This window comes from Bombina bombina, chromosome 6, assembly GCF_027579735.1.
Source record: "Bombina bombina isolate aBomBom1 chromosome 6, aBomBom1.pri, whole genome shotgun sequence".
NCBI classification, from domain to species: domain Eukaryota; kingdom Metazoa; phylum Chordata; class Amphibia; order Anura; family Bombinatoridae; genus Bombina; species Bombina bombina.
Genome location: NC_069504.1, coordinates 511,854,564 through 511,879,853, shown reverse-complemented (window position 1 = coordinate 511,879,853; position 25,290 = coordinate 511,854,564). Strand labels below are relative to the sequence as shown.

The following is a 25,290-nucleotide window of genomic DNA, read 5'->3' as shown; positions in this document are numbered from 1 at the left end:
GTCTGTATGATTTCCTCTAGTGTGAGTATCTTTTAAAAAGATATATTCCGTTTAGTTTTTGAAATATCCCATAAAAGAGTTTCAATCCATATGGATTTGCCTATGGGGAATTAAGCTTTATTACTCACACACCTTGACATTTGTTTAGTTTGCTGTGTTACTTGGAAGGAGCTGAAAACAGTGTCTAAATACATACGGCTACCTCAACTTTAAAGGGACAGTCAAGTCCAAAAAAAACTTTCATGATTTAAATAGGGCATGCAATTTTAAACAACTTCCCAATTTACTTTTATCACCAATTTTGCTTTGTTCTCTTGGTATTCTTAGTTGAAAGCTAAACCTAGGAGTTTCATATGCTAATTTCTTAGCCCTTGAAGACTGCCTCTAATCTGAATACATTTTGACCACTAGAGGGCATTAGTTCACATGTTTCATATAGATAACATTGAGCTCATGCACGTAAAGTGACCTAGGAGTGAGCACTGATTGGCTAAACTGCATGTCTGTCAAAAGAACTGAAATAAGGGGGCAGTCAGCAGAGGCTTAGATACAAGATAATTACAGAGGTAAAAGGTGTATTATTATAACTGTGTTGGATATGCAAAACTGGGGAATGGGTAATAAAGGGATTATCTTTCTTTTGAAACAACTAAAATTCTGGTGTTGACTGTCCCTTTAAGACTAACGACCACAAAGGGACTCGAACCCTCAATCTTCTGATTCGAAGTCAGGCGCCTTATCCATTAGGCCGCGCATTCAAAAGCGATTCTGTGCTGCTTGGTTTACACCAATCCAACAATTGGAGTCTGTAGATGTAAAGTGTGCCTAAATCCATATGGCTACCTCACCTTAAAAACTAACGACCACGAAGGGACTCGAACCCTCAATCTTCTGATTCGAAGTCAGACGCCTTATCCATTAGGCCACGCGGTCACATGCTGTTGTGTGCGGCTTGGTTTACACCAATCCAACAATTGGAGGCAGTAGATGAAAAGGGTGTCTAAATCCATATGGCTACCTCAACTTTAAAACTAACGACCACGAAGGGACTCGAACCCTCAATCTTCTGATTCGAAGTCAGACGCCTTATCCATTAGGCCACGCAGTCACAAAAGTATCTGTGCGGCTTGGTTTACACCAATCCAACAATTGGAGGCAGTAGATGAATAGGGTGTCTAAATCCATATGGCTACCTCAACTTTAAAACTAACGACCACGAAGGGACTCGAACCCTCAATCTTCTGATTCGAAGTCAGACGCCTTATCCATTAGGCCACGCAGTCACAAGAGTTTCAGTGTGGCTTGGTTTACACCAATCCAACAATTGGAGGCAGTAGATGAATAGGGTGTCTAAATCCATATGGCTACCTCAACTTTAAAACTAACGACCACGAAGGGACTCGAACCCTCAATCTTCTGATTCGAAGTCAGACGCCTTATCCATTAGGCCACGCAGTCTCATACCATTTTCAGAGGCTTGGTTTACACCAATACAAACATAGTACCACATTTTCCATCTAGAAACATTATCATTTCTATTATTCCTTCACTAGTTTGTATTAAAATAAAAACAGAAGAAAAAAAGATATGTTGCACATGTTTGGAAAGGTTCTTTTCACACCTACTGTGCTTAACTGTATATATCCTGAAGAAGTTTTATATAGGAGCTTTTTCTTTTCTTTTTTTAAATATAGCTATCAATCTCTCTCTCTTTCTCTTTTCATTTGATTATTACATTTTGAGATCTGAAGATACTGTTTCATTTTTGACTAGGGGGTCCCAAGATTGTGCAGTCCATATACAAGAGGTGTTCCCACGCATTTTGTAAATGAATGTCTTCCTTTTTGAAACGAAGCAAGACTTGAAGTAATCTCAAAGAGTCATTTTTTTTCCTCCAACCTAAGAATGTTGTAGTCTGTATGATTTCCTCTAGTGTGAGTATCTTTTAAAAAGATATATTCCGTTTAGTTTTTGAAATATCCCATAAAAGAGTTTCAATCCATATGGATTTGCCTATGGGGAATTAAGCTTTATTACTCACACACCTTGACATTTGTTTAGTTTGCTGTGTTACTTGGAAGGAGCTGAAAACAGTGTCTAAATACATACGGCTACCTCAACTTTAAAGGGACAGTCAAGTCCAAAAAAAACTTTCATGATTTAAATAGGGCATGCAATTTTTTTTTTTTTTTTTAATTTATTTTTATTCACAAGCATCAGAGATTTCATTACAACATAGTTTCATGCATAAATGGATGAGGAAAAAAGAAAAAAGAAAAAGAAAAAAGAGAAAAAACATCAATATCAGTTCTTATAGTGACAGAACTTAGTCAAAACTGTAAAATATATTTTATCTCTCCTCGAATATGCAGCATGATACTTTAAACCTGTCTATCTGATGCCCATTATCCTTTTCCTTAAACAACCAAGAAAACAAAAACAAAACAAAAACAAAAATCAACAAAAAAAAAAAAAAAGGGGGGGGGGAGTGGGGGGAGGGCAGGGAGAAGAGGGGAATGAGAAAAAGCAAAAACAGACTGATTAGACAAAAATCGGGACCTTAATTAATTATTAAATAACTCGCAAAGATCTACCAGATTCCCAGAAGAACCAGCTCCGAATTTCTAAAGGGATAAATCAGATGTTCAACTTCGCTTATGGGTAGGGTTTTAATGAAATCTGACCATTTAGAGAAGAAATTCCCCACTTCTTGATCACTCTGTAAATTAGTATCTAGCTGTTCTATTATGCATTGTTTTTTCAAACAATTCTTTATCTCTGATATACTTGGTGTTACTCGAGATTTCCACTTCTTCAGTATTAAGTATCGGACAGCGAGAATTATCAAAGTAACTATTTTAAGTTTATCTCGAGGGAGGCCAAATTCCTCCAGCGGGAAAATTATATTTAAAGGGGATAATGTCAATGAAGATATTCTTAGACCGTTGATCATCCAGTATTGTGTTTTCTGCCAGCAATTCCTCATTTTTGGACAGTACCAGAACATGTGGATAAGGTTAGCGGAGGGATAGGAGCATTTTGGACATTTATTAAAAGTTTTACTTCGGCATTTAGCTCCCTTCTCCGGTGAAAAGTATGTCATAAATAATAATTTAACATGTGACTCCCTCCAAGTAGCGGAAAGGGTAGCACGAGCTATCGCTTGAATTGATAAGGTAATTACGGAAGTTTCTCCTAAGTTTTCTGATAGAGTATTTGTCCACTTAGCCTGCAGGTTTTCTAATATTTCTGGGCCTTTAAAAGAGGCCAGTTTCTGGTATATGTAGGAAATGGATGTCAAACCATTCTTAGCTAGTAGGATCCAGTTCTCAAGTGTACCTAAGGACCATTCCCAACCAAAGTCGCTTATCAACCCAAAAGCAAAGTGTCGTGCTTGCAGGTAAGCGAAAAAATCTTTATTGGGAATATGAAAGTCCTTTTTAAGAGACTCGAAGGTTTTAATAAATTTATTTTGGGGGTCAAGTAGTTGGTGGATGTTCTGGAGGCCTAGGGATTTCCAGTTAGAGAAAAGAGCAGATTGCATACCCGGTTGGAAATGTGGGTTGTTTAAGAAGGGTAAGTATCGTGAGATTCTAGACTGGATATGTAACATTGAACAGACCTTTTTCCACATCAGGATTGGATTGTAGATAGACTTAATTTTCTTTAATATGGGTGGAATTATCTTTTTATCACAATGTAATAGCGCTGTCAGGGAGCATGGGTGGGCTATATTTTTTTCGTGTTCAAGGCTTGTTACATAGTTAGCATTGGTTAACCAGTCCATTGCTACTCTAGCCTGAAAGGTTATATTGTATAATCGGATATCTGGCAGAGAGAGTCCCCCCTGCTCAACCGGAAGCATTAATTTGGATAGGGAGATCCTAGGTTTCTTGTTTTGCCACAGGAAGGAGCGGAGCGCCGAGTTAAAGGATAAAATATCTTTTGTTTTTAAGATGAGTGGTGTATTCTGAAATACGTACAAAATTTTGGGGAGAAGAGTCATCTTGTAAAGTGCAATCCGGCCTGACAAAGACAAGGGTAGTTTTTGCCAATTCTTAAAGGCTTCTCTGATTTTTTTAAGTACCGGGGGGATGTTTAGATCATACCAGGCATTAGGATTAGAAGAAATCCATATGCCTAGATATCTAAATGCGTTTTGAACTATAGTAAATGGGATATTTGTAGAAGAATATTTGGTATGTGTAATCCAACAAAGCTCCGATTTTAAAACATTTACTTTATAGCCGGAAAAAGAACCGAATTGGTCTATAATGGCAAGAAGTTTTGGGATGTTTCTGGCCGTATTAGAGATATAAAGCAATACGTCATCTGCATATAATGCAATTTGCAGTTCTTTCCCTTTGATTTTAATCCCCTGAAGTTGATGGCGAATCTGGATGGCAAGTGGTTCAATGGCCAGATCAAACAGGAGAGGGGAGAGAGGACACCCCTGTCTAGTCCCTCTCCTTAATCTTATATCGGAAGTCATATCCCCGTTATCTAAAATTCTTGTATATGCGTTGCTGTATAGATTGTTGAAGGAGCGTAGGAAATTACCTCCAAGGCCAAATTGTTGTAGCGTGAAACACAAGTGATCGTGATGTATCGAATCGAACGCTTTTTCGGCGTCGATGGATATAATTGCTTTATCAGAGGTATCCTCTCCCCCCAACCCCTCCGAGTCCAGCAAGTTGAGACATTCTATTGTCGTGAATACCTCTCTTATCTTAGCAGATGAGTTTCGCCCTAAAAGAAAACCTGCCTGATCACTATGTATAATGGAAGAGAGTAAGGGTTGAAGTCTGTTTGATAAAATAGATGTAAAGAGTTTATAATCTGTATTAAGGAGCGCGATGGGTCTGTATGACTCTTTTTTTTCCGGATCTTTGCCCTGTTTCAAGATAAGGGTTGTATATGAGGCAGTGAATTCCTTAGTTGGGATGTTGCCTGATATGTATATGTCATTAAAAAGAGAAGTTAAGTGTTTTATTATCTCGGGAGACAGAATTTTATAGAATTCATTTGGAAGTGCATCAGGTCCTGATGCTTTATTAGAGGGAAGATTTTGAATTGTTGTGGCAATTTCTATTTCGGTAAAAGGAGATTGCAACGTTTCCAATAAGTCTGGGGTCAGGGTTGGAAAGGTTATTTGATTCCAAAATTTTTCTCGGTGTGAGATATTAGAGTTTTTTAAGGAGTACAGAGACTCATAGTATTCTGCAAATATTCTAGATATTTCTTCGGGAGAGTTAAAGTTTTTATTGCCACATGATATAGTTTTTATTATAGATGAGCCTCTTTCAATCTTCACTAAGTTTGCTAAAAGCTTCCCTGTTTTATTGCCATAGTGGTACAGTTTGGCCTTCAGCCTCAGATCTCTTTGGGTAGTTTTGTAGAGCAGGAGAGAGTCTCTCTCCGCCAGTGCCGCGTTATATTTAGACCAGTTCTCAGATGTTTTAATTAAGATATAACGATTGTATGCATTTGTAACAGCCCTTAATGTCTCAATCTCCCTTTTTTTCATTTTCTTAGTTCTGAAGATAGAGTAGGCTAGAATTTCCCCACGAAGGACTGCCTTCGCGGTTTCCCAAAATAAAGCAGGTTTAGAAGTATGTTGTTGGTTATTGATTACATATTCCCGAAATCTGGAAATGAGCCAGTTCTTAAATTTTAAGTCATTTGCAAGATGACGTGGAAAAGAAAAACTAAAATTCTTATTCCCTGACAGAATTGAATCAAATTCAAGAGTAATCGGGGCATGATCCGAGATAGTAATAGGTAAAATATTAGCAGTTACTTTTGACTTGCAGAATCTTTCGTCTATTAAAAACAGGTCGATTCTTGAAAGCGATTTATGCGCTTTCGAATGACAAGTAAAGTCTCTAAGATCCGGATTTTGGATCCTCCAAATATCACAAAGCTTTAAATTGCGGAGAAGTTACAAAAATAATTTAGATTCTAGGTTGTCTCTCTTGGTTTTAACTAAAGCAGAGTTTTGTCTAAGCCTATCGAGGGGATGTTGGGGAGCCATATTGAAATCGCCAGCCAGGACCAGATGACCTTCAGCGAATGATAAGAGTTTGTTTTGCAATGTTTCCCAGAATGGGAGATCAAAGACATTAGGGGCATACACATTGCAGAGTGTATATAACATTTTTGCAATTCTAATTTTTAACATTAAATATCTACCCTCCTGATCAGTGTCTACCTGTATGACCTCATAGGGGAGTCTCTTCCCCAAGAGGATCGCGACCCCACTCTTTCTTTTTACTGTAGAAGAAAAAAAAACATCTTTGACCCAAGACGATTTAAGTTTTAAAATTTCTTCAGACTTTAGATGTGTTTCCTGTAAAAGGGCTATATTAGTATTGATCTTTTTTAACTGAAGAAGTATTGCCTTCCGCTTAATCGGGGAGGTAAGGCCTCCAATATTCCATGAGGTTAATTTAAGTTTAAGGCCCATCATCGTCATTTTTTATAGAGAGAAAAGAAGAGGTAGAGACAGAGAGAGAAAAAAAAAAAAAAAAAAAAAAGGGGGGGAAGGGAAGGGGGAGAAGAGAAGGGAAAGAAATACAAAAAAAAAAAAAAAAAAAAAAAAAAAAAAAACCAACCATCTAGAAAATAAAAAAATAGCTATATTACCCATAGCACTTATTACCCTAACCTGGAGAAGTCTGGACTTTTCATGTTCTTTTAGGGGGGGGAATGCGTAGAATAAAATTTTTCTGCTTCAAGGGCTGTATCAAAAAAATGTGTTGTGTTGTCAATCATTAATCTGAGTCTGGCAGGGTGTATGATAGTAGCACGAAGACCTTGTTGTATAAATTTCGTGCACATTGGGGCCAAATCCCTTCTTTTTTGTGCTGTTTCTGCTGCATAATCCTGAAATATAAAGACTCTGGCACCTTCAACCATTAGGGGTTGGTGTTTGCGATATTGTTGTAAAAACATAATTTTATCCTGATAGTTCAGAAACTTAGCTATGACAGGTCTAGCCTTCTTGTTGATATTGACAGAGGAGATTGGTCCCATCCTATGTGCTCGTTCAATTATTATTTTGGGATAGTTCTCAGGTATCTGTAGTAAGTGTGGAAGGGTATGTGTAAATAATTTATTAAGGTCTTCTGGCTGTTTACTCTCAGGAAGGCCTATTAATCTTAAATTATTACGCCTTGAGCGATTCTCAAGGTCTTCGACTCTATTTTGTGTTTTGATAAGGGCTGAAGACATGGCTTCCAATTTGTCATTTTGATTTGAAACCAGGTCTTCAAGATCTGAGACTCTTTGCTCAACCTCAGAAAATCTTTCAGCAGATTGTTTGACCTCTGAGGTTAAGCAAGCGATATCTTGTTTGAGCTCCTTTTTTAAGGAGTCAAATTTAGGGGTGAGTGCGTCAGAGATTTTGGAGACCAGAGATTGTACATCGACATGTTCCTGGGTGCTTAAAAGGTCGCAGGAAGGTGCCTGCATTTCTGTTTGAACCTCAGGAACAGATTTATATTTCTTATCTCTTTGTCTAGCCGACATGGCTGCAGGTGAAGTTTTACCGTGAGTGTGAAGGAATTTATCCATAAACTATAAGTGAAGAGAGTGAATTTAGAGTGAATTTAAAGTGAATTTTATTTATTTATTGTTTTAAAGGGGGAGAAGAAAAAAAAAAAAAAAAAAAAAAAAAAAAGGAGAATAAACCCCAGTCAGCAAGGAAAAAAAGGAAAAAAGGGGAGTGAGGGGTGAAGGACGGGTGTGCTGGCAAAGTGTTGGGATAGAGTGGGAGAGAAGGTAGAAGGGACCCTTCCCCTTTCTCTCCTCTCTCCCCCTTTAGGGGGGAGGTGAATTAAGTGTGTTAGGCAGCCACAGCCGGAAGACAAGAGATCTTGGGGTCCCTTGGCTCTCTTTAGAATAAATTAGATAAATATAAGGCTACTCACTATATGACAAATTTATACAGTATGAGCTTGCCTTAGAGATGTCAAATATATAAATATGTTAGTACATGTGTTAGGGAGAGGTTGATTTGTTGGTCTTAATCAGCCACTTTGTCCCAGGTATCTCTTGATCTGGGATATCTGTAATCAGAATGGGAGACAGGAGAATTGTAGAGGTCAAGGTTGATGGAGCTATTTATATAGTATGGTTTTTTAAGATTTGTGATATATTTTATAAAGCTCCTGAACTAAAAGCCTTATTAAAGGCTACAATAAATTCTGAAAGAATCATTTAAACTAAGGTAAACCTTCTCCTTCTTAGTAACCAAATGACCCAAAAAGGAGAAAGATAAAGTAGCAACCCTTTAAGGGGATTTTCCTTCTAGAAAGTGAAGTTATACAAAGTGGAACACCAATTAATTACAATTACTTATACTCAACAGAAATTGACTCTATACATTGCTATATTTCTTAATATTTGCTAGGCTGTATGTTAGACATGCAGTAGTTATGGATTAATAGATTATTTTAACAATATAGCCTTATAGTCCCCAGAAGATAGTATTGGTTTAAGTCCTCTTTTCCTTCCCCTCCGTTCTTCTTCTCCTCTCTCCCCTTTATCCCTCTCTTCCTTCAGTTTAGATGAATAAACTCAGATCTTATTTAATCAGCACTTTTTCCACGTATTGAGGTTTTAAAGAAAAAAGATATTTCATATGCTGGTTAATATATTCCTTTGTATAAAGTCATTCATCTCAGCATGATATGTTCTTAGCAAGCTTTAGTTTGTGTCAAAAAGAAAAGAGCGGTGAAGCTTACCTTTCCTTTTTGCCCGCTGCCCCCTTACGTGAATTTCTGTCCAAACTGTGCTGACCGCTGGCTCAAAGAAAGGACAAGACAGGTTTCCATTCGTATACCCCTGCCTGGGAAGGCCACATATAAAGGGTATGTTTGCTGGACCGGTCTTTTAGCCCCTTCTCGGATGCTGCCAAAGAAAATCCACCTCCACTCGTGTAACACTGGCGGAGCAGCTGTCAGGAGGGAATCAGGTCCGGGGTTGATCAGAGAGGACGCCAGGAGCCAGGCAGCAAGCGACCAGCGGCGCCCCAACTCCCGCCGCACCAGCCAACCAAGTCAGCAAGGCGCGCCGGGGACCAGACCGCACACCGGCCACGTCAGTTCACCTCCTCCCACGCAGCACCGGTGGGGGAGGAGGGAGGGCAGGCTCCGGAGCACAAGGAAACCACGGTCTAGTTAGGAGACGGGGCAGGGGCCCCCAAAGGACCAAACGATCAAACCAGAGCCAGTCCACCAGACCCAACGGGGCCGCAAAGAGACAGACAGGTAGGCAGAATAGTGCTCTTATTGTTGGTCTGCCGGGTATATTTTCACCTCCTCCCGCGCAGCACCGGTGGGGGAGGATGGAACTCAGAGACCAAGGAAAGCAGGTCCCGGTCGATCCAAAGAAGCCTCAGATGCTGTAAGAGAAATGCCAGAGCCGACTCAGCGGGCAGCGCCTCAACCAGGGGGAGCAGACAAGCAGGTCAGGGAGAAAGCCGGTATGTCCCGATAGCTGCAGGCTCACCTCCTCCCGCGCAGCTTTGTGCTAGATCTTAAATAACCCCCTGTGCCTGAACACAGTGTTATCTATATGGCCCATATGTACTTTCTGTCTCTTTGTGTTGAAAAGAGATTTAAAAAGCCTGTGATAAGAGGCAGCCCTCAAAGGCTTAGAAATTAGCAATATGAGCCTACCTATGTTTAGTTCAAACTAAGAATACCAAGAGAAAAAAAAGCAAATTTGATTATGAAACTAAATTGGAAAGTCCTATCTGAATAATGAAAGTTTAATTTATACTAGACTGTCTCTTTGATAGATTTATTATAAATTGCGATGTGGGGGGGGGGGTGGCGGATAGAGGGGTTTTGACATGTCGGGTTAGATTTCAATGGGAAAAAGGTCTCAAAGAGCACCTTTTTCCTGTTTTACACCTAGTTGAGCTGGGTGTAATTTTTGTTAATGTATCGGCAGCCTCAGACAGTGTATTAATGGTTTGCACGGGCATTGGAAACCGGGTATAATTTAAAGATTCTTCCTATACTTTGTATGCAAAGCAAAACAAGAGAAAAAGGCGCAACCCCACCTCAAGGTAGAATTACACTTTATTTGGAGCACACACATGATTAAAAACACTCAGAAAAAAGAATTGTTTGGAACCTTTCTCGACTGTGGTGAACTCTGGTAGTTCTGTGTTGGAGCCAGGAGATATAGCCTGTACAGACCCAGACTGAGTATCCTGCTTATGTCATTGCAAATTTTATATTAACCTCTTTTGAATGTTTTAATTGTGTGTGTGCTTCAAATAAAGTGTAATTCTACCTTGATGTGGGGTTGCGCCATTTTCTCTTGTTTTGCTGCAGATTTCCCATGTGCAGAGTGAATGTGACACACCTCTGAGTTCGGCAGCACCTAAAGACCGCTGCTCCATAACTTGTCCGCCTGCTCTGAGGTTGTGGACATCAATCCAACCAATCCTATACGACCGGGATGATTGACACCCCCTGCTAGCGGCAACTGGCCGTGAATCTGCAGGGGGCGGCATTGCACAAGCAGTTCACAAGAACTGCTTGGGCAATGATAAATGCTGACAGTGTATGCTGTCGCCATTTATCGATGTGCGGCGGACATGATACGCTACATCATATCATGTCCGCTCGCACTTTCATAAATCGGCCCCAAAGTGTAGGATGCTCCAGCTGACAATACCGTACTCCCGTCTGTGGCGTCCTTCCGTGTAGGCACACATGTGGTGGATGTGTGAGTCAGATGCTCCTGGATAGGCTAAAGGTGTATTTGCATACATGGAGGCCTATTTATCATATGTCTGTCGGACCTGATCCGACAGTGCGGATCAGGTCCGACAGACATCGCTAAATGCGGAGAGCAATAGGCTGTCCTTATTCAGCATTGCACCAGCAGCTTTGTGAGCTGCTGGTGCAACGCCACCCCCTGCAGACTCGCGGCCAATCGTCCGCCAGCAGGGAGGTGTCAATCAACCCGATCGTACTCGATCGGGTTGAATTCCGGCGATTCCTGTCCGACTCATCAGAGCAGGCGGACAGGGTTATGGAGCAGTGGTCTTTAGACCGCTGCTTCATAACTGGTGTTTCTGGTGAACCTGCAGGCTCGCCAGAAACACGGGCCCTCAAGCTCCGTTTGGAGCTTGATAGATAGGCCCTATGGTCTAGATTAATTGAAGTGCTATTAATCACTATTGTATAGTCTGTCTGTAGTGGGCAGGGCACACATTTACATAACTATACGTGTATGTACATTTACATATTTATTGATTACGTGATGTCCTGTGCAGCTAAGGGGATCTTTGTAAAAAGTGTGATAAGGACTCCAACATCTAATCATGGCATGTAGCAATAACTTTCTGTTAAGGTTTGTTGTCTTTATAACTGGGCTTTCAAACAGGATCATGCCTTTGTGACTGCAATGTCAAAACACACCCACAACAGTGCGTTTTCCATTTATTGCATCTACATTATTTAACTAATGGTCACAAAGGAGAGATCTTATTTTGTGGCCATTATAGTGCAATGGAGCATTTCATGGCGGTTTACAATATGAGATATTAAAATCCCATATTAGAAGATGAGATAAGTTGTGGCTATTTCCTTCTAATAAAAACCAGTAGTGTTCTTGATTTAAGATGTATATCTCGCCAAACTAGAAAATATTTTTTTTTTAAAACCAATAATTAGAAATTAAAAAAAACAAACAAACAAACAAACAATGCTTTTAAAATATTACAATTGTCAATATAATAATTGGGCAAACATGCCCAGTATTCTCATCATGCCTATATACAAATAGGATTCATATTCTTTAGCAGTGATCAGGATGGATTTGGATTACAATAGGTTAATCTCACACATGTAAATGAGTATTTCCCATATACACTGTAGAAAGTGGTTAATTCAAAAGAATTGTACTGTAACATTAAAGGGACACTTCAGTCAAAATTAAACTTTCCTTATTCAGATATGGCATGAGATTTTAAACAATTTTCCAATTTACTTTTATCATCAAATTTGCTTTGTTCACTTGGTATTATTTGTTGAAAGCTAAACCTATGTAGGCTCATAAACTGATTTCTAAGCCATTGATGTCTGCCTCTTATCTCAAGGCATTTTGACAGTTTTTCACAGTTAGACAGTGCTAGTTCATGTGTGCCATATAGATAACAAGTTCACTATTGTGATAAGAGGGCAGTCTGCAGAGACTCAGATACAAGGTAATCACAGAGGTAAAAAGTGTATTAATATAACAGTGTTGGCTGTGCAAAACTGAGGAATGGGTAATAAATATTTCTTTTTAAACAATAAACTATTTCAAGTAGACTATTCCTTTAAATAACCTATGCAAATTTGTCTTTGTCTGGACAGCGAAACTAAAGTTTGTATGTAAAAATTTATATTTTCCTTTGATATTTGGATTTAAAAATTTACAGTTACTTTCTAGTACTCATTTCTTATTTTGTTTTGTAGGTGCTGAAAAAAAGTATTAGAGAGTTCAGCTACTAAGTTTAGTCTCATTGCTTTTTTACCCCTAGCATTTGTTTGGTCACTGTATGGTACTTTCAATGTCCCAGTAAGGGCTTGTGGGGAGATGGGCCTCTTGGCAATTGATTCCAGCTTGTTTTATTCTGAAACAACAGTATTCCTCCTGACGCCGGGGAAGACATGGGCCTGGAGAGGACAACGGTTTGCTGTTTGTTACATAATACACAAGCCAAAAAATTGAATCAGCAGAGAAGGCCCAGACTATTAAGTTCCCTACAGTGCAAGTTGCTTCTCTTGCTAAATCTTTTCAATATATGCAAACTAATCAGTCTCATTTTTTCAGTAATTTAATTACAAACCTGATTTGCCTTTGCAAGCAACTACTCCTCTACTTGACACCACTGCAAACATTTTCAAACATTTCCCTCTGAATCAGCTTCTATTGCAGAACCTAATTTGCCTTTGGATGATAAATTTAAAGGGGACCGGCAGCAGTTTAGAATATTTATTATGGCCTGTGAGGTAATGTTTTCTTTGAAACCAAAAACATTTTGTTCAGATTTAGTGAAACTTAGAACTGCGATTTCTTTGTTATCAAATGGGCCCCTTAAAGGGGCTCCTAATTTGTTATTAATTGGGAATAAAGCCGTTGATCATGGGATTATTTTGTGGAAGCTGTGAAGCTTATTTATGTGATTTATTTTCTGCTGTTTCTGGTCAAATTTCTATTTGATTACTTACACAGGGTATAGAAAAAAATCAGTCCGGTAAAGAACACCTCTTAATGCGGAATAAAAAGTCACAGCTTTTATTTGATATCCAAATCAATTAAAAAACACACACGGGTACCATCATAGGTATGGGGGAATAGAAGGAGATGAATAAGTCTTACATGTTTCTGCAAAATGTAGCCGTAATCATAGACATAAACTCATACAGGTGATACACTTATTTAAACAGTATAAATGTTACCAATTGGTTAATAAGAACACACACACCCTCCCCTTCCCCCTTGAATTTTAAAAGAACAATTTTAACTACTTCACTGCAGGTACTTAGGTAAACATATATGGGAATTATCAGTTACAATATGATATCTTATTGTGCTCAATTATATGGGATACAAGTTTAAAGTGACATAGCTCACAATATATACATAGAGAACCAAAGAAACTTAAATTACCATTCACACCTGTCCAAACTTGAACAGATTATACTATATCATGTCCCTATGTATCAGGTATCTAATACCTAGGATTACAGTTCCAGAGTTATTGCATAAGCATACAGAGGCAAATGTTACCCTAGTACATATTAATGCCAGACCTACTCTGCTTTAAATATTTAAAGATTCATAAATCACCAGGCTCTGTAGAACATTCTCTCTCTTAATATATTCATACAATGATATAGAAATAATATCTTTAACCATTTCACACGTGTCTTAAACCAGCAAGTTAATTATGAATCTGGAGGGATATATGTTTCTCATTCCCAAAAATTATTGATATCATTTTCTGAATTGAAACCATTAGGGATAAGGGTACACATTTTGTTTATCCAATAGACTTTCTGCCTTGCTAGGATGGGCCACTTATCACCACCCCTAGGGGGTCCTCTAATGGTTTCGATTGTATTCCATTTGAAGTGACACACATTCCCATCATGAACATCTATGAAATGTCTCGCTAATTCAGAACAATAGACACCATTTTTAATATATCCCAGATGCTCCCGTATTCTAGTACGGACATCACGGGTTGTCATGCCAATGTACTGTAAATTGTGGCAGGTACAACCAATGAGATTAATCACATAGGTTGTTGAACAGTTTACACAGCCCTTGGTATTAAACATTTCATTGGTCACATAAGATCTAAAACTTGGACCTACTCTAATAACCTCACAGGCTTTGCAATTCTTACCACATTTATATGTTCCATTATGTGTTAGCCATGAACTCTGGCTTTTGGGGGTACATAGCTGGCTGGGTGATATTACCCAGTGTTAGGTTCCTATTGTATATAAACCTGCAACCACCCTTCACCGTGTCGTTAAGTAGATCATCCCCATAAAGTATAGGTAAATATTTTTTAATAATATTACAAATTTGATAATACTGCATGGAAAATTTTGTTACAAACATGGGTTTCTGAACTCTTGCACCCCTAGAATGTCTGAGATGACTACTGTATTTCAAAAGACTACTCCATTCTCTTGCCTGTGTATCCTCAAGTGCTTTATTGATAACACTAGTCGAGTAACCTCTACCTACTAATCTTTCTTGTAGGAATAAAGATTCTGAATGAAAAGTATCTTCCCTGGAGTTAATTCTCCTGGTTCTCTAGGTGGTTGAAGATAGGAACTACAGGGTTCACGATGTATAAAAAATCAAACGTATCTTTGTTTATAATGCCTTGGTATTCATCTACTGCCTCCAATTGTTGGATTGGTGTAAACCAAGCCACACTGAAACCCTTGTGACTGCGTGGCCTAATGGATAAGGCGTCTGACTTCAAATCAGAAGATTGAGGGTTCGAGTCCCTTCATGGTCGTTAGTTTTAAAGTTGAGGTAGCCATATGGATTTAGACACCCTATTCATCTACTGCCTCCAATTGTTTGATTGGTGTAAACCAAGCCGCACAGATACTTTTGTGACTGCGTGGCCTAATGGATAAGGCGTCTGACTTCGAATCAGAAGATTGAGGGTTCGAGTCCCTTCGTGGTCGTTAGTTTTAAAGTTGAGGTAGCCATATGGATTTAGACACCCTATTCATCTACTGCCTCCAATTGTTGGATTGGTGTAAACCAAGCCGCACAGATACTTTTGTGACTGCGTGGCCTAATGGATAAGGCGTCTGACTTTGAATCAGAAGATTGAGGGTTCGAGTCCCTTCGTGGTCGTTAGTTTTAAAGTTGAGGTAGCCATATGGATTTAGACACCCTATTCATCTACTGCCTCCAATTGTTGGATTGGTGTAAACCAAGCCGCACAGATACTTTTGTGACTGCGTGGCCTAATGGATAAGGCGTCTGACTTCGAATCAGAAGATTGAGGGTTCGAGTCCCTTCGTGGTCGTTAGTTTTAAAGTTGAGGTAGCCATATGGATTTAGACACCCTTTTCATCTACTGCCTCCAATTGTTGGGTTGGTGTAAACCAAGCCGCACACAACAGCATGTGACCGCGTGGCCTAATGGATAAGGCGTCTGACTTCGAATCAGAAGATTGAGGGTTCGAGTCCCAATTGTTGGATTGGTGTAAACCAAGCCGCACAGATACTTTTGTGACTGCGTGGCCTAATGGATAAGGCGTCTGACTTTGAATCAGAAGATTGAGGGTTCGAGTCCCTTCGTGGTCGTTAGTTTTAAAGTTGAGGTAGCCATATGGATTTAGACACCCTTTTCATCTACTGCCTCCAATTGTTGGGTTGGTGTAAACCAAGCCGCACACAACAGCATGTGACCGCGTGGCCTAATGGATAAGGCGTCTGACTTCGAATCAGAAGATTGAGGGTTCGAGTCCCTTCGTGGTCGTTAGTTTTTAAGGTGAGGTAGCCATATGGATTTAGGCACACTTTACATCTACAGACTCCAATTGTTGGATTGGTGTAAACCAAGCAGCACAGAATCGCTTTTGAATGCGCGGCCTAATGGATAAGGCGCCTGACTTCGAATCAGAAGATTGAGGGTTTGAGTCCCTTTGTGGTCGTTAGTCTTAAAGGGACAGTCAACACCAGAATTTTAGTTGTTTCAAAAGAAAGATAATCCCTTTATTACCCATTCCCCAGTTTTGCATATCCAACACAGTTATAATAATACACCTTTTACCTCTGTAATTATCTTGTATCTAAGCCTCTGCTGACTGCCCCCTTATTTCAGTTCTTTTGACAGACATGCAGTTTAGCCAATCAGTGCTCACTCCTAGGTCACTTTACGTGCATGAGCTCAATGTTATCTATATGAAACATGTGAACTAATGCCCTCTAGTGGTCAAAATGTATTCAGATTAGAGGCAGTCTTCAAGGGCTAAGAAATTAGCATATGAAACTCCTAGGTTAAGCTTTCAACTAAGAATACCAAGAGAACAAAGCAAAATTGGTGATAAAAGTAAATTGGGAAGTTGTTTAAAATTGCATGCCCTATTTAAATCATGAAAGTTTTTTTTGGACTTGACTGTCCCTTTAAAGTTGAGGTAGCCGTATGTATTTAGACACTGTTTTCAGCTCCTTCCAAGTAACACAGCAAACTAAACAAATGTCAAGGTGTGTGAGTAATAAAGCTTAATTCCCCATAGGCAAATCCATATGGATTGAAACTCTTTTATGGGATATTTCAAAAACTAAACGGAATATATCTTTTTAAAAGATATTCACACTAGAGGAAATCATACAGACTACAACATTCCTAGGTTGGAGGAAAAAAAATGACTCTTTGAGATTACTTCAAGTCTTGCTTTGTTTCAAAAAGGAAGACATTCATTTACAAAATGCGTGGGAACACCTCTTGTATATGGACTGCACAATCTTGGGACCCCCTAGTCAAAAATGAAACAGTATCTTCAGATCTCAAAATGTAATAATCAAATGAAAAGAGAAAGAGAGAGAGATTGATAGCTTTATTTAAAAAAAGAAAAGAAAAAGCTCCTATATAAAACTTCTTCAGGATATATACAGTTAAGCACAGTAGGTGTGAAAAGAACCTTTCCAAACATGTGCAACATATCTTTTTTTCTTCTGTTTTTATTTTAATACAAACTAGTGAAGGAATAATAGAAATGATAATGTTTCTAGATGGAAAATGTGGTACTATGTTTGTATTGGTGTAAACCAAGCCTCTGAAAATGGTATGAGACTGCGTGGCCTAATGGATAAGGCGTCTGACTTCGAATCAGAAGATTGAGGGTTCGAGTCCCTTCGTGGTCGATAGTTTTAAAGTTGAGGTAGCCATATGGATTTAGACACCCTTTTCATCTACTGCCTCCAATTGTTGGATTGGTGTAAACCAAGCCACACTGAAACCCTTGTGACTGCGTGGCCTAATGGATAAGGCGTCTGACTTCGAATCAGAAGATTGAGGGTTCGAGTCCCTTCATGGTCGTTAGTTTTAAAGTTGAGGTAGCCATATGGATTTAGACACCCTATTCATCTACTGCCTCCAATTGTTTGATTGGTGTAAACCAAGCCGCACAGATACTTTTGTGACTGCGTGGCCTAATGGATAAGGCGTCTGACTTCGAATCAGAAGATTGAGGGTTCGAGTCCCTTCGTGGTCGTTAGTTTTAAAGTTGAGGTAGCCATATGGATTTAGACACCCTTTTCATCTACTGCCTCCAATTGTTGGGTTGGTGTAAACCAAGCCGCACACAACAGCATGTGACCGCGTGGCCTAATGGATAAGGCGTCTGACTTCGAATCAGAAGATTGAGGGTTCGAGTCCCTTCGTGGTCGTTAGTTTTTAAGGTGAGGTAGCCATATGGATTTAGGCACACTTTACATCTACAGACTCCAATTGTTGGATTGGTGTAAACCAAGCAGCACAGAATCGCTTTTGAATGCGCGGCCTAATGGATAAGGCGCCTGACTTCGAATCAGAAGATTGAGGGTTCGAGTCCCTTTGTGGTCGTTAGTCTTAAAGGGACAGTCAACACCAGAATTTTAGTTGTTTCAAAAGAAAGATAATCCCTTTATTACCCATTCCCCAGTTTTGCATATCCAACACAGTTATAATAATACACCTTTTACCTCTGTAATTATCTTGTATCTAAGCCTCTGCTGACTGCCCCCTTATTTCAGTTCTTTTGACAGACATGCAGTTTAGCCAATCAGTGCTCACTCCTAGGTCACTTTACGTGCATGAGCTCAATGTTATCTATATGAAACATGTGAACTAATGCCCTCTAGTGGTCAAAATGTATTCAGATTAGAGGCAGTCTTCAAGGGCTAAGAAATTAGCATATGAAACTCCTAGGTTTAGCTTTCAACTAAGAATACCAAGAGAACAAAGCAAAATTGGTGATAAAAGTAAATTGGGAAGTTGTTTAAAATTGCATGCCCTATTTAAATCATGAAAGTTTTTTTTGGACTTGACTGTCCCTTTAAAGTTGAGGTAGCCGTATGTATTTAGACACTGTTTTCAGTTCCTTCCAAGTAACACAGCAAACTAAACAAATGTCAAGGTGTGTGAGTAATAAAGCTTAATTCCCCATAGGCAAATCCATATGGATTGAAACTCTTTTATGGGATATTTCAAAAACTAAACGGAATATATCTTTTTAAAAGATACTCACACTAGAGGAAATCATACAGACTACAACATTCCTAGGTTGGAGGAAAAAAAATGACTCTTTGAGATTACTTCAAGTCTTGCTTCGTTTCAAAAAGGAAGACATTCATTTACAAAATGCGTGGGAACACCTCTTGTATATGGACTGCACAATCTTGGGACCCCCCTAGTCAAAAATGAAACAGTATCTTCAGATCTCAAAATGTAATAATCAAATGAAAAGAGAAAGAGAGAGAGATTGATAGCTATATTTAAAAAAAGAAAAGAAAAAGCTCCTATATAAAACTTCTTCAGGATATATACAGTTAAGCACAGTAGGTGTGAAAAGAACCTTTCCAAACATGTGCAACATATCTTTTTTTCTTCTGTTTTTATTTTAATACAAACTAGTGAAGGAATAATAGAAATGATAATGTTTCTAGATGGAAAATGTGGTACTATGTTTGTATTGGTGTAAACCAAGCCTCTGAAAATGGTATGAGACTGCGTGGCCTAATGGATAAGGCGACTGACTTCGAATCAGAAGATTGAGGGTTCGAGTCCCTTCGTGGTCGTTAGTTTTAAAGTTGAGGTAGCCATATGGATTTAGACACCCTATTCATCTACTGCCTCCAATTGTTGGATTGGTGTAAACCAAGCCACACTGAAACCCTTGTGACTGCGTGGCCTAATGGATAAGGCGTCTGACTTTGAATCAGAAGATTGAGGGTTCGAGTCCCTTCGTGGTCGTTAGTTTTAAAGTTGAGGTAGCCATATGGATTTAGACACCCTATTCATCTACTGCCTCCAATTGTTGGATTGGTGTAAACCAAGCCACACTGAAACCCTTGTGACTGCGTGGCCTAATGGGTAAGGCGTCTGTGCTTAACTGTATATATCCTGAAGAAGTTTTATATAGGAGCTTTTTCTTTTCTTTTTTTAAATATAGCTATCAATCTCTCTCTCTTTCTCTTTTCATTTGATTATTACATTTTGAGATCTGAAGATACTGTTTCATTTTTGACTAGGGGGTCCCAAGATTGTGCAGTCCATATACAAGAGGTGTTCCCACGCATTTTGTAAATGAATGTCTTCCTTTTTGAAACGAAGCAAGACTTGAAGTAATCTCAAAGAGTCATTTTTTTTCCTCCAACCTAGGAATGTTGTAGTCTGTATGATTTCCTCTAGTGTGAGTATCTTTTAAAAAGATATATTCCGTTTAGTTTTTGAAATATCCCATAAAAGAGTTTCAATCCATATGGATTTGCCTATGGGTAATTAAGCTTTATTACTCACACACCTTGACATTTGTTTAGTTTGCTGTGTTACTTGGAAGGAGCTGAAAACAGTGTCTAAATACATACGGCTACCTCAACTTTAAAGGGACAGTCAAGTCCAAAAAAAACTTTCATGATTTAAATAGGGCATGCAATTTTAAACAACTTCCCAATTTACTTTTATCACCAATTTTGCTTTGTTCTCTTGGTATTCTTAGTTGAAAGCTAAACCTAGGAGTTTCATATGGTAATTTCTTAGCCCTTGAAGACTGCCTCTAATCTGAATACATTTTGACCACTAGAGGGCATTAGTTCACATGTTTCATATAGATAACATTGAGCTCATGCACGTAAAGTGACCTAGGAGTGAGCACTGATTGTCTAAACTGCATGTCTGTCAAAAGAACTGAAATAAGGGGGCAGTCAGCAGAGGCTTAGATACAAGATAATTACAGAGGTAAAAGGTGTATTATTATAACTGTGTTGGATATGCAAAACTGGGGAATGGGTAATAAAGGGATTATCTTTCTTTTGAAACAACTAAAATTCTGGTGTTGACTGTCCCTTTAAGACTAACGACCACAAAGGGACTCGAACCCTCAATCTTCTGATTCGAAGTCAGACGCCTTATCCATTAGGCCGTGCATTCAAAAGCGATTCTGTGCTGCTTGGTTTACACCAATCCAACAATTGGAGTCTGTAGATGTAAAGTGTGCCTAAATCCATATGGCTACCTCACCTTAAAAACTAACGACCACGAAGGGACTCGAACCCTCAATCTTCTGATTCGAAGTCAGACGCCTTATCCATTAGGCCACGCGGTCACATGCTGTTGTGTGCGGCTTGGTTTACACCAACCCAACAATTGGAGGCAGTAGATGAAAAGGGTGTCTAAATCCATATGGCTACCTCAACTTTAAAACTAACGACCACGAAGGTACTCGAACCCTCAATCTTCTGATTCGAAGTCAGACGCCTTATCCATTAGGCCACGCAGTCACAAGGGTTTCAGTGTGGCTTGGTTTACACCAATCCAACAATTGGAGGCAGTAGATGAATAGGGTGTCTAAATCCATATGGCTACCTCAACTTTAAAACTAACGACCACGAAGGGACTCGAACCCTCAATCTTCTGATTCGAAGTCAGACGCCTTATCCATTAGGCCACGCAGTCTCATACCATTTTCAGAGGCTTGGTTTACACCAATACAAACATAGTACCACATTTTCCATCTAGAAACATTATCATTTCTATTATTCCTTCACTAGTTTGTATTAAAATAAAAACAGAAGAAAAAAAGATATGTTGCACATGTTTGGAAAGGTTCTTTTCACACCTACTGTGCTTAACTGTATATATCCTGAAGAAGTTTTATATAGGAGCTTTTTCTTTTCTTTTTTTAAATATAGCTATCAATCTCTCTCTCTTTCTCTTTTCATTTGATTATTACATTTTGAGATCTGAAGATACTGTTTCATTTTTGACTAGGGGGTCCCAAGATTGTGCAGTCCATATACAAGAGGTGTTCCCACGCATTTTGTAAATGAATGTCTTCCTTTTTGAAACGAAGCAAGACTTGAAGTAATCTCAAAGAGTCATTTTTTTTCCTCCAACCTAGGAATGTTGTAGTCTGTATGATTTCCTCTAGTGTGAGTATCTTTTAAAAAGATATATTCCGTTTAGTTTTTGAAATATCCCATAAAAGAGTTTCAATCCATATGGATTTGCCTATGGGGAATTAAGCTTTATTACTCACACACCTTGACATTTGTTTAGTTTGCTGTGTTACTTGGAAGGAGCTGAAAACAGTGTCTAAATACATACGGCTACCTCAACTTTAAAGGGACAGTCAAGTCCAAAAAAAACTTTCATGATTTAAATAGGGCATGCAATTTTAAACAACTTCCCAATTTACTTTTATCACCAATTTTGCTTTGTTCTCTTGGTATTCTTAGTTGAAAGCTAAACCTAGGAGTTTCATATGCTAATTTCTTAGCCCTTGAAGACTGCCTCTAATCTGAATACATTTTGACCACTAGAGGGCATTAGTTCACATGTTTCATATAGATAACATTGAGCTCATGCACGTAAAGTGACCTAGGAGTGAGCACTGATTGGCTAAACTGCATGTCTGTCAAAAGAACTGAAATAAGGGGGCAGTCAGCAGAGGCTTAGATACAAGATAATTACAGAGGTAAAAGGTGTATTATTATAACTGTGTTGTATATGCAAAACTGGGGAATGGGTAATAAAGGGATTATCTTTCTTTTGAAACAACTAAAATTCTGGTGTTGACTGTCCCTTTAAGACTAACGACCACAAAGGGACTCGAACCCTCAATCTTCTGATTCGAAGTCAGGCGCCTTATCCATTAGGCCGCGCATTCAAAAGCGATTCTGTGCTGCTTGGTTTACACCAATCCAACAATTGGAGTCTGTAGATGTAAAGTGTGCCTAAATCCATATGGCTACCTCACCTTAAAAATTAACGACCACGAAGGAACTCGAACCCTCAATCTTCTGATTCGAAGTCAGACGCCTTATCCATTAGGCCACGCGGTCACATGCTGTTGTGTGCGGCTTGGTTTACACCAACCCAACAATTGGAGGCAGTAGATGAAAAGGGTGTCTAAATCCATATGGCTACCTCAACTTTAAAACTAACGACCACGAAGGGACTCGAACCCTCAATCTTCTGATTCGAAGTCAGACGCCTTATCCATTAGGCCACGCAGTCACAAAAGTATCTGTGCGGCTTGGTTTACACCAATCCAACAATTGGAGGCAGTAGATGAATAGGGTGTCTAAATCCATATGGCTACCTCAACTTTAAAACTAATGACCACGAAGGGACTCGAACCCTCATTCTTCTGATTCGAAGTCAGACGCCTTATCCATTAGGCCACGCAGTCACAAGGGTTTCAGTGTGGCTTGGTTTACACCAATCCAACAATTGGAGGCAGTAGATGAATAGGGTGTCTAAATCCATATGGCTACCTCAACTTTAAAACTAACGACCACGAAGGGACTCGAACCCTCAATCTTCTGATTCGAAGTCAGACGCCTTATCCATTAGGCCACGCAGTCTCATACCGTTTTCAGAGGCTTGGTTTACACCAATACAAACATAGTACCACATTTTCCATCTAGAAACATTATCATTTCTATTATTCCTTCACTAGTTTGTATTAAAATAAAAACAGAAGAAAAAAAGATATGTTGCACATGTTTGGAAAGGTTCTTTTCACACCTACTGTGCTTAACTGTATATATCCTGAAGAAGTTTTATATAGGAGCTTTTTCTTTTCTTTTTTTAAATATAGCTATCAATCTCTCTCTCTCTTTTCATTTGATTATTACATTTTGAGATCTGAAGATACTGTTTCATTTTTGACTAGGGGGTCCCAAGATTGTGCAGTCCATATACAAGAGGTGTTCCCACGCATTTTGTAAATGAATGTCTTCCTTTTTGAAACGAAGCAAGACTTGAAGTAATCTCAAAGAGTCATTTTTTTTCCTCCAACCTAGGAATGTTGTAGTCTGTATGATTTCCTCTAGTGTGAGTATCTTTTAAAAAGATATATTCCGTTTAGTTTTTGAAATATCCCATAAAAGAGTTTCAATCCATATGGATTTGCCTATGGGGAATTAAGCTTTATTACTCACACACCTTGACATTTGTTTAGTTTGCTGTGTTACTTGGAAGGAGCTGAAAACAGTGTCTAAATACATACGGCTACCTCAACTTTAAAGGGACAGTCAAGTCCAAAAAAAAACTTTCATGATTTAAATAGGGCATGCAATTTTAAACAACTTCCCAATTTACTTTTATCACCAATTTTGCTTTGTTCTCTTGGTATTCTTAGTTGAAAGCTAAACCTAGGAGTTTCATATGCTAATTTCTTAGCCCTTGAAGACTGCCTCTAATCTGAATACATTTTGACCACTAGAGGGCATTAGTTCACATGTTTCATATAGATAACATTGAGCTCATGCACGTAAAGTGACCTAGGAGTGAGCACTGATTGTCTAAACTGCATGTCTGTCAAAAGAACTGAAATAAGGGGGCAGTCAGCAGAGGCTTAGATACAAGATAATTACAGAGGTAAAAGGTGTATTATTATAACTGTGTTGGATATGCAAAACTGGGGAATGGGTAATAAAGGGATTATCTTTCTTTTGAAACAACTAAAATTCTGGTGTTGACTGTCCCTTTAAGACTAACGACCACAAAGGGACTCGAACCCTCAATCTTCTGATTCGAAGTCAGGCGCCTTATCCATTAGGCCGCGCATTCAAAAGCGATTCTGTGCTGCTTGGTTTACACCAATCCAACAATTGGAGTCTGTAGATGTAAAGTGTGCCTAAATCCATATGGCTACCTCACCTTAAAAATTAACGACCACGAAGGGACTCGAACCCTCAATCTTCTGATTCGAAGTCAGACGCCTTATCCATTAGGCCACGCGGTCACATGCTGTTGTGTGCGGCTTGGTTTACACCAACCCAACAATTGGAGGCAGTAGATGAAAAGGGTGTCTAAATCCATATGGCTACCTCAACTTTAAAACTAACGACCACGAAGGGACTCGAACCCTCAATCTTCTGATTCGAAGTCAGACGCCTTATCCATTAGGCCACGCAGTCACAAAAGTATCTGTGCGGCTTGGTTTACACCAATCCAACAATTGGAGGCAGTAGATGAATAGGGTGTCTAAATCCATATGGCTACCTCAACTTTAAAACTAACGACCACGAAGGGACTCGAACCCTCAATCTTCTGATTCGAAGTCAGACGCCTTATCCATTAAGCCACGCAGTCACAAGGGTTTCAGTGTGGCTTGGTTTACACCAACCCAACAATTGGAGGCAGTAGATGAATAGGGTGTCTAAATCCATATGGCTACCTCAACTTTAAAACTAACGACCACGAAGGGACTCGAACCCTCAATCTTCTGATTCGAAGTCAGACGCCTTATCCATTAGGCCACGCAGTCACAAGGGTTTCAGTGTGGCTTGGTTTACACCAATCCAACAATTGGAGGCAGTAGATGAATAGGGTGTCTAAATCCATATGGCTACCTCAACTTTAAAACTAACGACCACGAAGGGACTCGAACCCTCAATCTTCTGATTCGAAGTCAGACGCCTTATCCATTAGGCCACGCAGTCTCATACCATTTCAGAGGCTTGGTTTACACCAATACAAACATAGTACCACATTTTCCATCTAGAAACATTATCATTTCT

At 39.1% G+C, this 25,290-nt stretch overlaps 27 non-coding genes across 27 annotated transcripts; 11 read left to right on the top strand and 16 right to left on the bottom strand.

Annotated features, from left to right (window-relative positions):
* Positions 1–860: 860 nt before the first annotated feature.
* Positions 861–933, bottom strand: TRNAR-UCG (transfer RNA arginine (anticodon UCG)). The gene has a single exon. It is a non-coding gene; the product is annotated as a tRNA-Arg (tRNA).
* A 102-nt stretch (positions 934–1,035) lies between these two features.
* On the bottom strand, positions 1,036–1,108 carry TRNAR-UCG (transfer RNA arginine (anticodon UCG)). Its single transcript has one exon. It is a non-coding gene; the product is annotated as a tRNA-Arg (tRNA).
* Positions 1,109–1,210: 102 nt separating this feature from the next.
* Positions 1,211–1,283, bottom strand: TRNAR-UCG (transfer RNA arginine (anticodon UCG)). Its single transcript has one exon. It is a non-coding gene; the product is annotated as a tRNA-Arg (tRNA).
* Positions 1,284–1,385: 102 nt separating this feature from the next.
* Positions 1,386–1,458, bottom strand: TRNAR-UCG (transfer RNA arginine (anticodon UCG)). The gene has a single exon. It is a non-coding gene; the product is annotated as a tRNA-Arg (tRNA).
* A 13,699-nt stretch (positions 1,459–15,157) lies between these two features.
* On the top strand, positions 15,158–15,230 carry TRNAR-UCG (transfer RNA arginine (anticodon UCG)). Its single transcript has one exon. It is a non-coding gene; the product is annotated as a tRNA-Arg (tRNA).
* A 102-nt stretch (positions 15,231–15,332) lies between these two features.
* Positions 15,333–15,405, top strand: TRNAQ-UUG (transfer RNA glutamine (anticodon UUG)). Its single transcript has one exon. It is a non-coding gene; the product is annotated as a tRNA-Gln (tRNA).
* A 102-nt stretch (positions 15,406–15,507) lies between these two features.
* Positions 15,508–15,580, top strand: TRNAR-UCG (transfer RNA arginine (anticodon UCG)). The gene has a single exon. It is a non-coding gene; the product is annotated as a tRNA-Arg (tRNA).
* A 208-nt stretch (positions 15,581–15,788) lies between these two features.
* On the top strand, positions 15,789–15,861 carry TRNAQ-UUG (transfer RNA glutamine (anticodon UUG)). Its single transcript has one exon. It is a non-coding gene; the product is annotated as a tRNA-Gln (tRNA).
* Positions 15,862–15,963: 102 nt separating this feature from the next.
* TRNAR-UCG (transfer RNA arginine (anticodon UCG)) lies at positions 15,964–16,036 on the top strand. Its single transcript has one exon. It is a non-coding gene; the product is annotated as a tRNA-Arg (tRNA).
* Positions 16,037–17,351: 1,315 nt separating this feature from the next.
* On the top strand, positions 17,352–17,424 carry TRNAR-UCG (transfer RNA arginine (anticodon UCG)). The gene has a single exon. It is a non-coding gene; the product is annotated as a tRNA-Arg (tRNA).
* Positions 17,425–17,526: 102 nt separating this feature from the next.
* Positions 17,527–17,599, top strand: TRNAR-UCG (transfer RNA arginine (anticodon UCG)). The gene has a single exon. It is a non-coding gene; the product is annotated as a tRNA-Arg (tRNA).
* A 102-nt stretch (positions 17,600–17,701) lies between these two features.
* Positions 17,702–17,774, top strand: TRNAR-UCG (transfer RNA arginine (anticodon UCG)). Its single transcript has one exon. It is a non-coding gene; the product is annotated as a tRNA-Arg (tRNA).
* A 102-nt stretch (positions 17,775–17,876) lies between these two features.
* Positions 17,877–17,949, top strand: TRNAR-UCG (transfer RNA arginine (anticodon UCG)). Its single transcript has one exon. It is a non-coding gene; the product is annotated as a tRNA-Arg (tRNA).
* A 1,316-nt stretch (positions 17,950–19,265) lies between these two features.
* TRNAR-UCG (transfer RNA arginine (anticodon UCG)) lies at positions 19,266–19,338 on the top strand. Its single transcript has one exon. It is a non-coding gene; the product is annotated as a tRNA-Arg (tRNA).
* A 102-nt stretch (positions 19,339–19,440) lies between these two features.
* On the top strand, positions 19,441–19,513 carry TRNAQ-UUG (transfer RNA glutamine (anticodon UUG)). Its single transcript has one exon. It is a non-coding gene; the product is annotated as a tRNA-Gln (tRNA).
* A 1,278-nt stretch (positions 19,514–20,791) lies between these two features.
* TRNAR-UCG (transfer RNA arginine (anticodon UCG)) lies at positions 20,792–20,864 on the bottom strand. Its single transcript has one exon. It is a non-coding gene; the product is annotated as a tRNA-Arg (tRNA).
* A 102-nt stretch (positions 20,865–20,966) lies between these two features.
* TRNAR-UCG (transfer RNA arginine (anticodon UCG)) lies at positions 20,967–21,039 on the bottom strand. Its single transcript has one exon. It is a non-coding gene; the product is annotated as a tRNA-Arg (tRNA).
* A 102-nt stretch (positions 21,040–21,141) lies between these two features.
* On the bottom strand, positions 21,142–21,214 carry TRNAR-UCG (transfer RNA arginine (anticodon UCG)). Its single transcript has one exon. It is a non-coding gene; the product is annotated as a tRNA-Arg (tRNA).
* Positions 21,215–22,529: 1,315 nt separating this feature from the next.
* Positions 22,530–22,602, bottom strand: TRNAR-UCG (transfer RNA arginine (anticodon UCG)). Its single transcript has one exon. It is a non-coding gene; the product is annotated as a tRNA-Arg (tRNA).
* A 102-nt stretch (positions 22,603–22,704) lies between these two features.
* TRNAR-UCG (transfer RNA arginine (anticodon UCG)) lies at positions 22,705–22,777 on the bottom strand. Its single transcript has one exon. It is a non-coding gene; the product is annotated as a tRNA-Arg (tRNA).
* Positions 22,778–22,879: 102 nt separating this feature from the next.
* Positions 22,880–22,952, bottom strand: TRNAR-UCG (transfer RNA arginine (anticodon UCG)). Its single transcript has one exon. It is a non-coding gene; the product is annotated as a tRNA-Arg (tRNA).
* Positions 22,953–23,054: 102 nt separating this feature from the next.
* TRNAR-UCG (transfer RNA arginine (anticodon UCG)) lies at positions 23,055–23,127 on the bottom strand. Its single transcript has one exon. It is a non-coding gene; the product is annotated as a tRNA-Arg (tRNA).
* Positions 23,128–24,439: 1,312 nt separating this feature from the next.
* On the bottom strand, positions 24,440–24,512 carry TRNAR-UCG (transfer RNA arginine (anticodon UCG)). Its single transcript has one exon. It is a non-coding gene; the product is annotated as a tRNA-Arg (tRNA).
* A 102-nt stretch (positions 24,513–24,614) lies between these two features.
* Positions 24,615–24,687, bottom strand: TRNAR-UCG (transfer RNA arginine (anticodon UCG)). The gene has a single exon. It is a non-coding gene; the product is annotated as a tRNA-Arg (tRNA).
* A 102-nt stretch (positions 24,688–24,789) lies between these two features.
* TRNAR-UCG (transfer RNA arginine (anticodon UCG)) lies at positions 24,790–24,862 on the bottom strand. The gene has a single exon. It is a non-coding gene; the product is annotated as a tRNA-Arg (tRNA).
* A 102-nt stretch (positions 24,863–24,964) lies between these two features.
* On the bottom strand, positions 24,965–25,037 carry TRNAR-UCG (transfer RNA arginine (anticodon UCG)). Its single transcript has one exon. It is a non-coding gene; the product is annotated as a tRNA-Arg (tRNA).
* A 102-nt stretch (positions 25,038–25,139) lies between these two features.
* Positions 25,140–25,212, bottom strand: TRNAR-UCG (transfer RNA arginine (anticodon UCG)). Its single transcript has one exon. It is a non-coding gene; the product is annotated as a tRNA-Arg (tRNA).
* Positions 25,213–25,290: the final 78 nt, after the last annotated feature.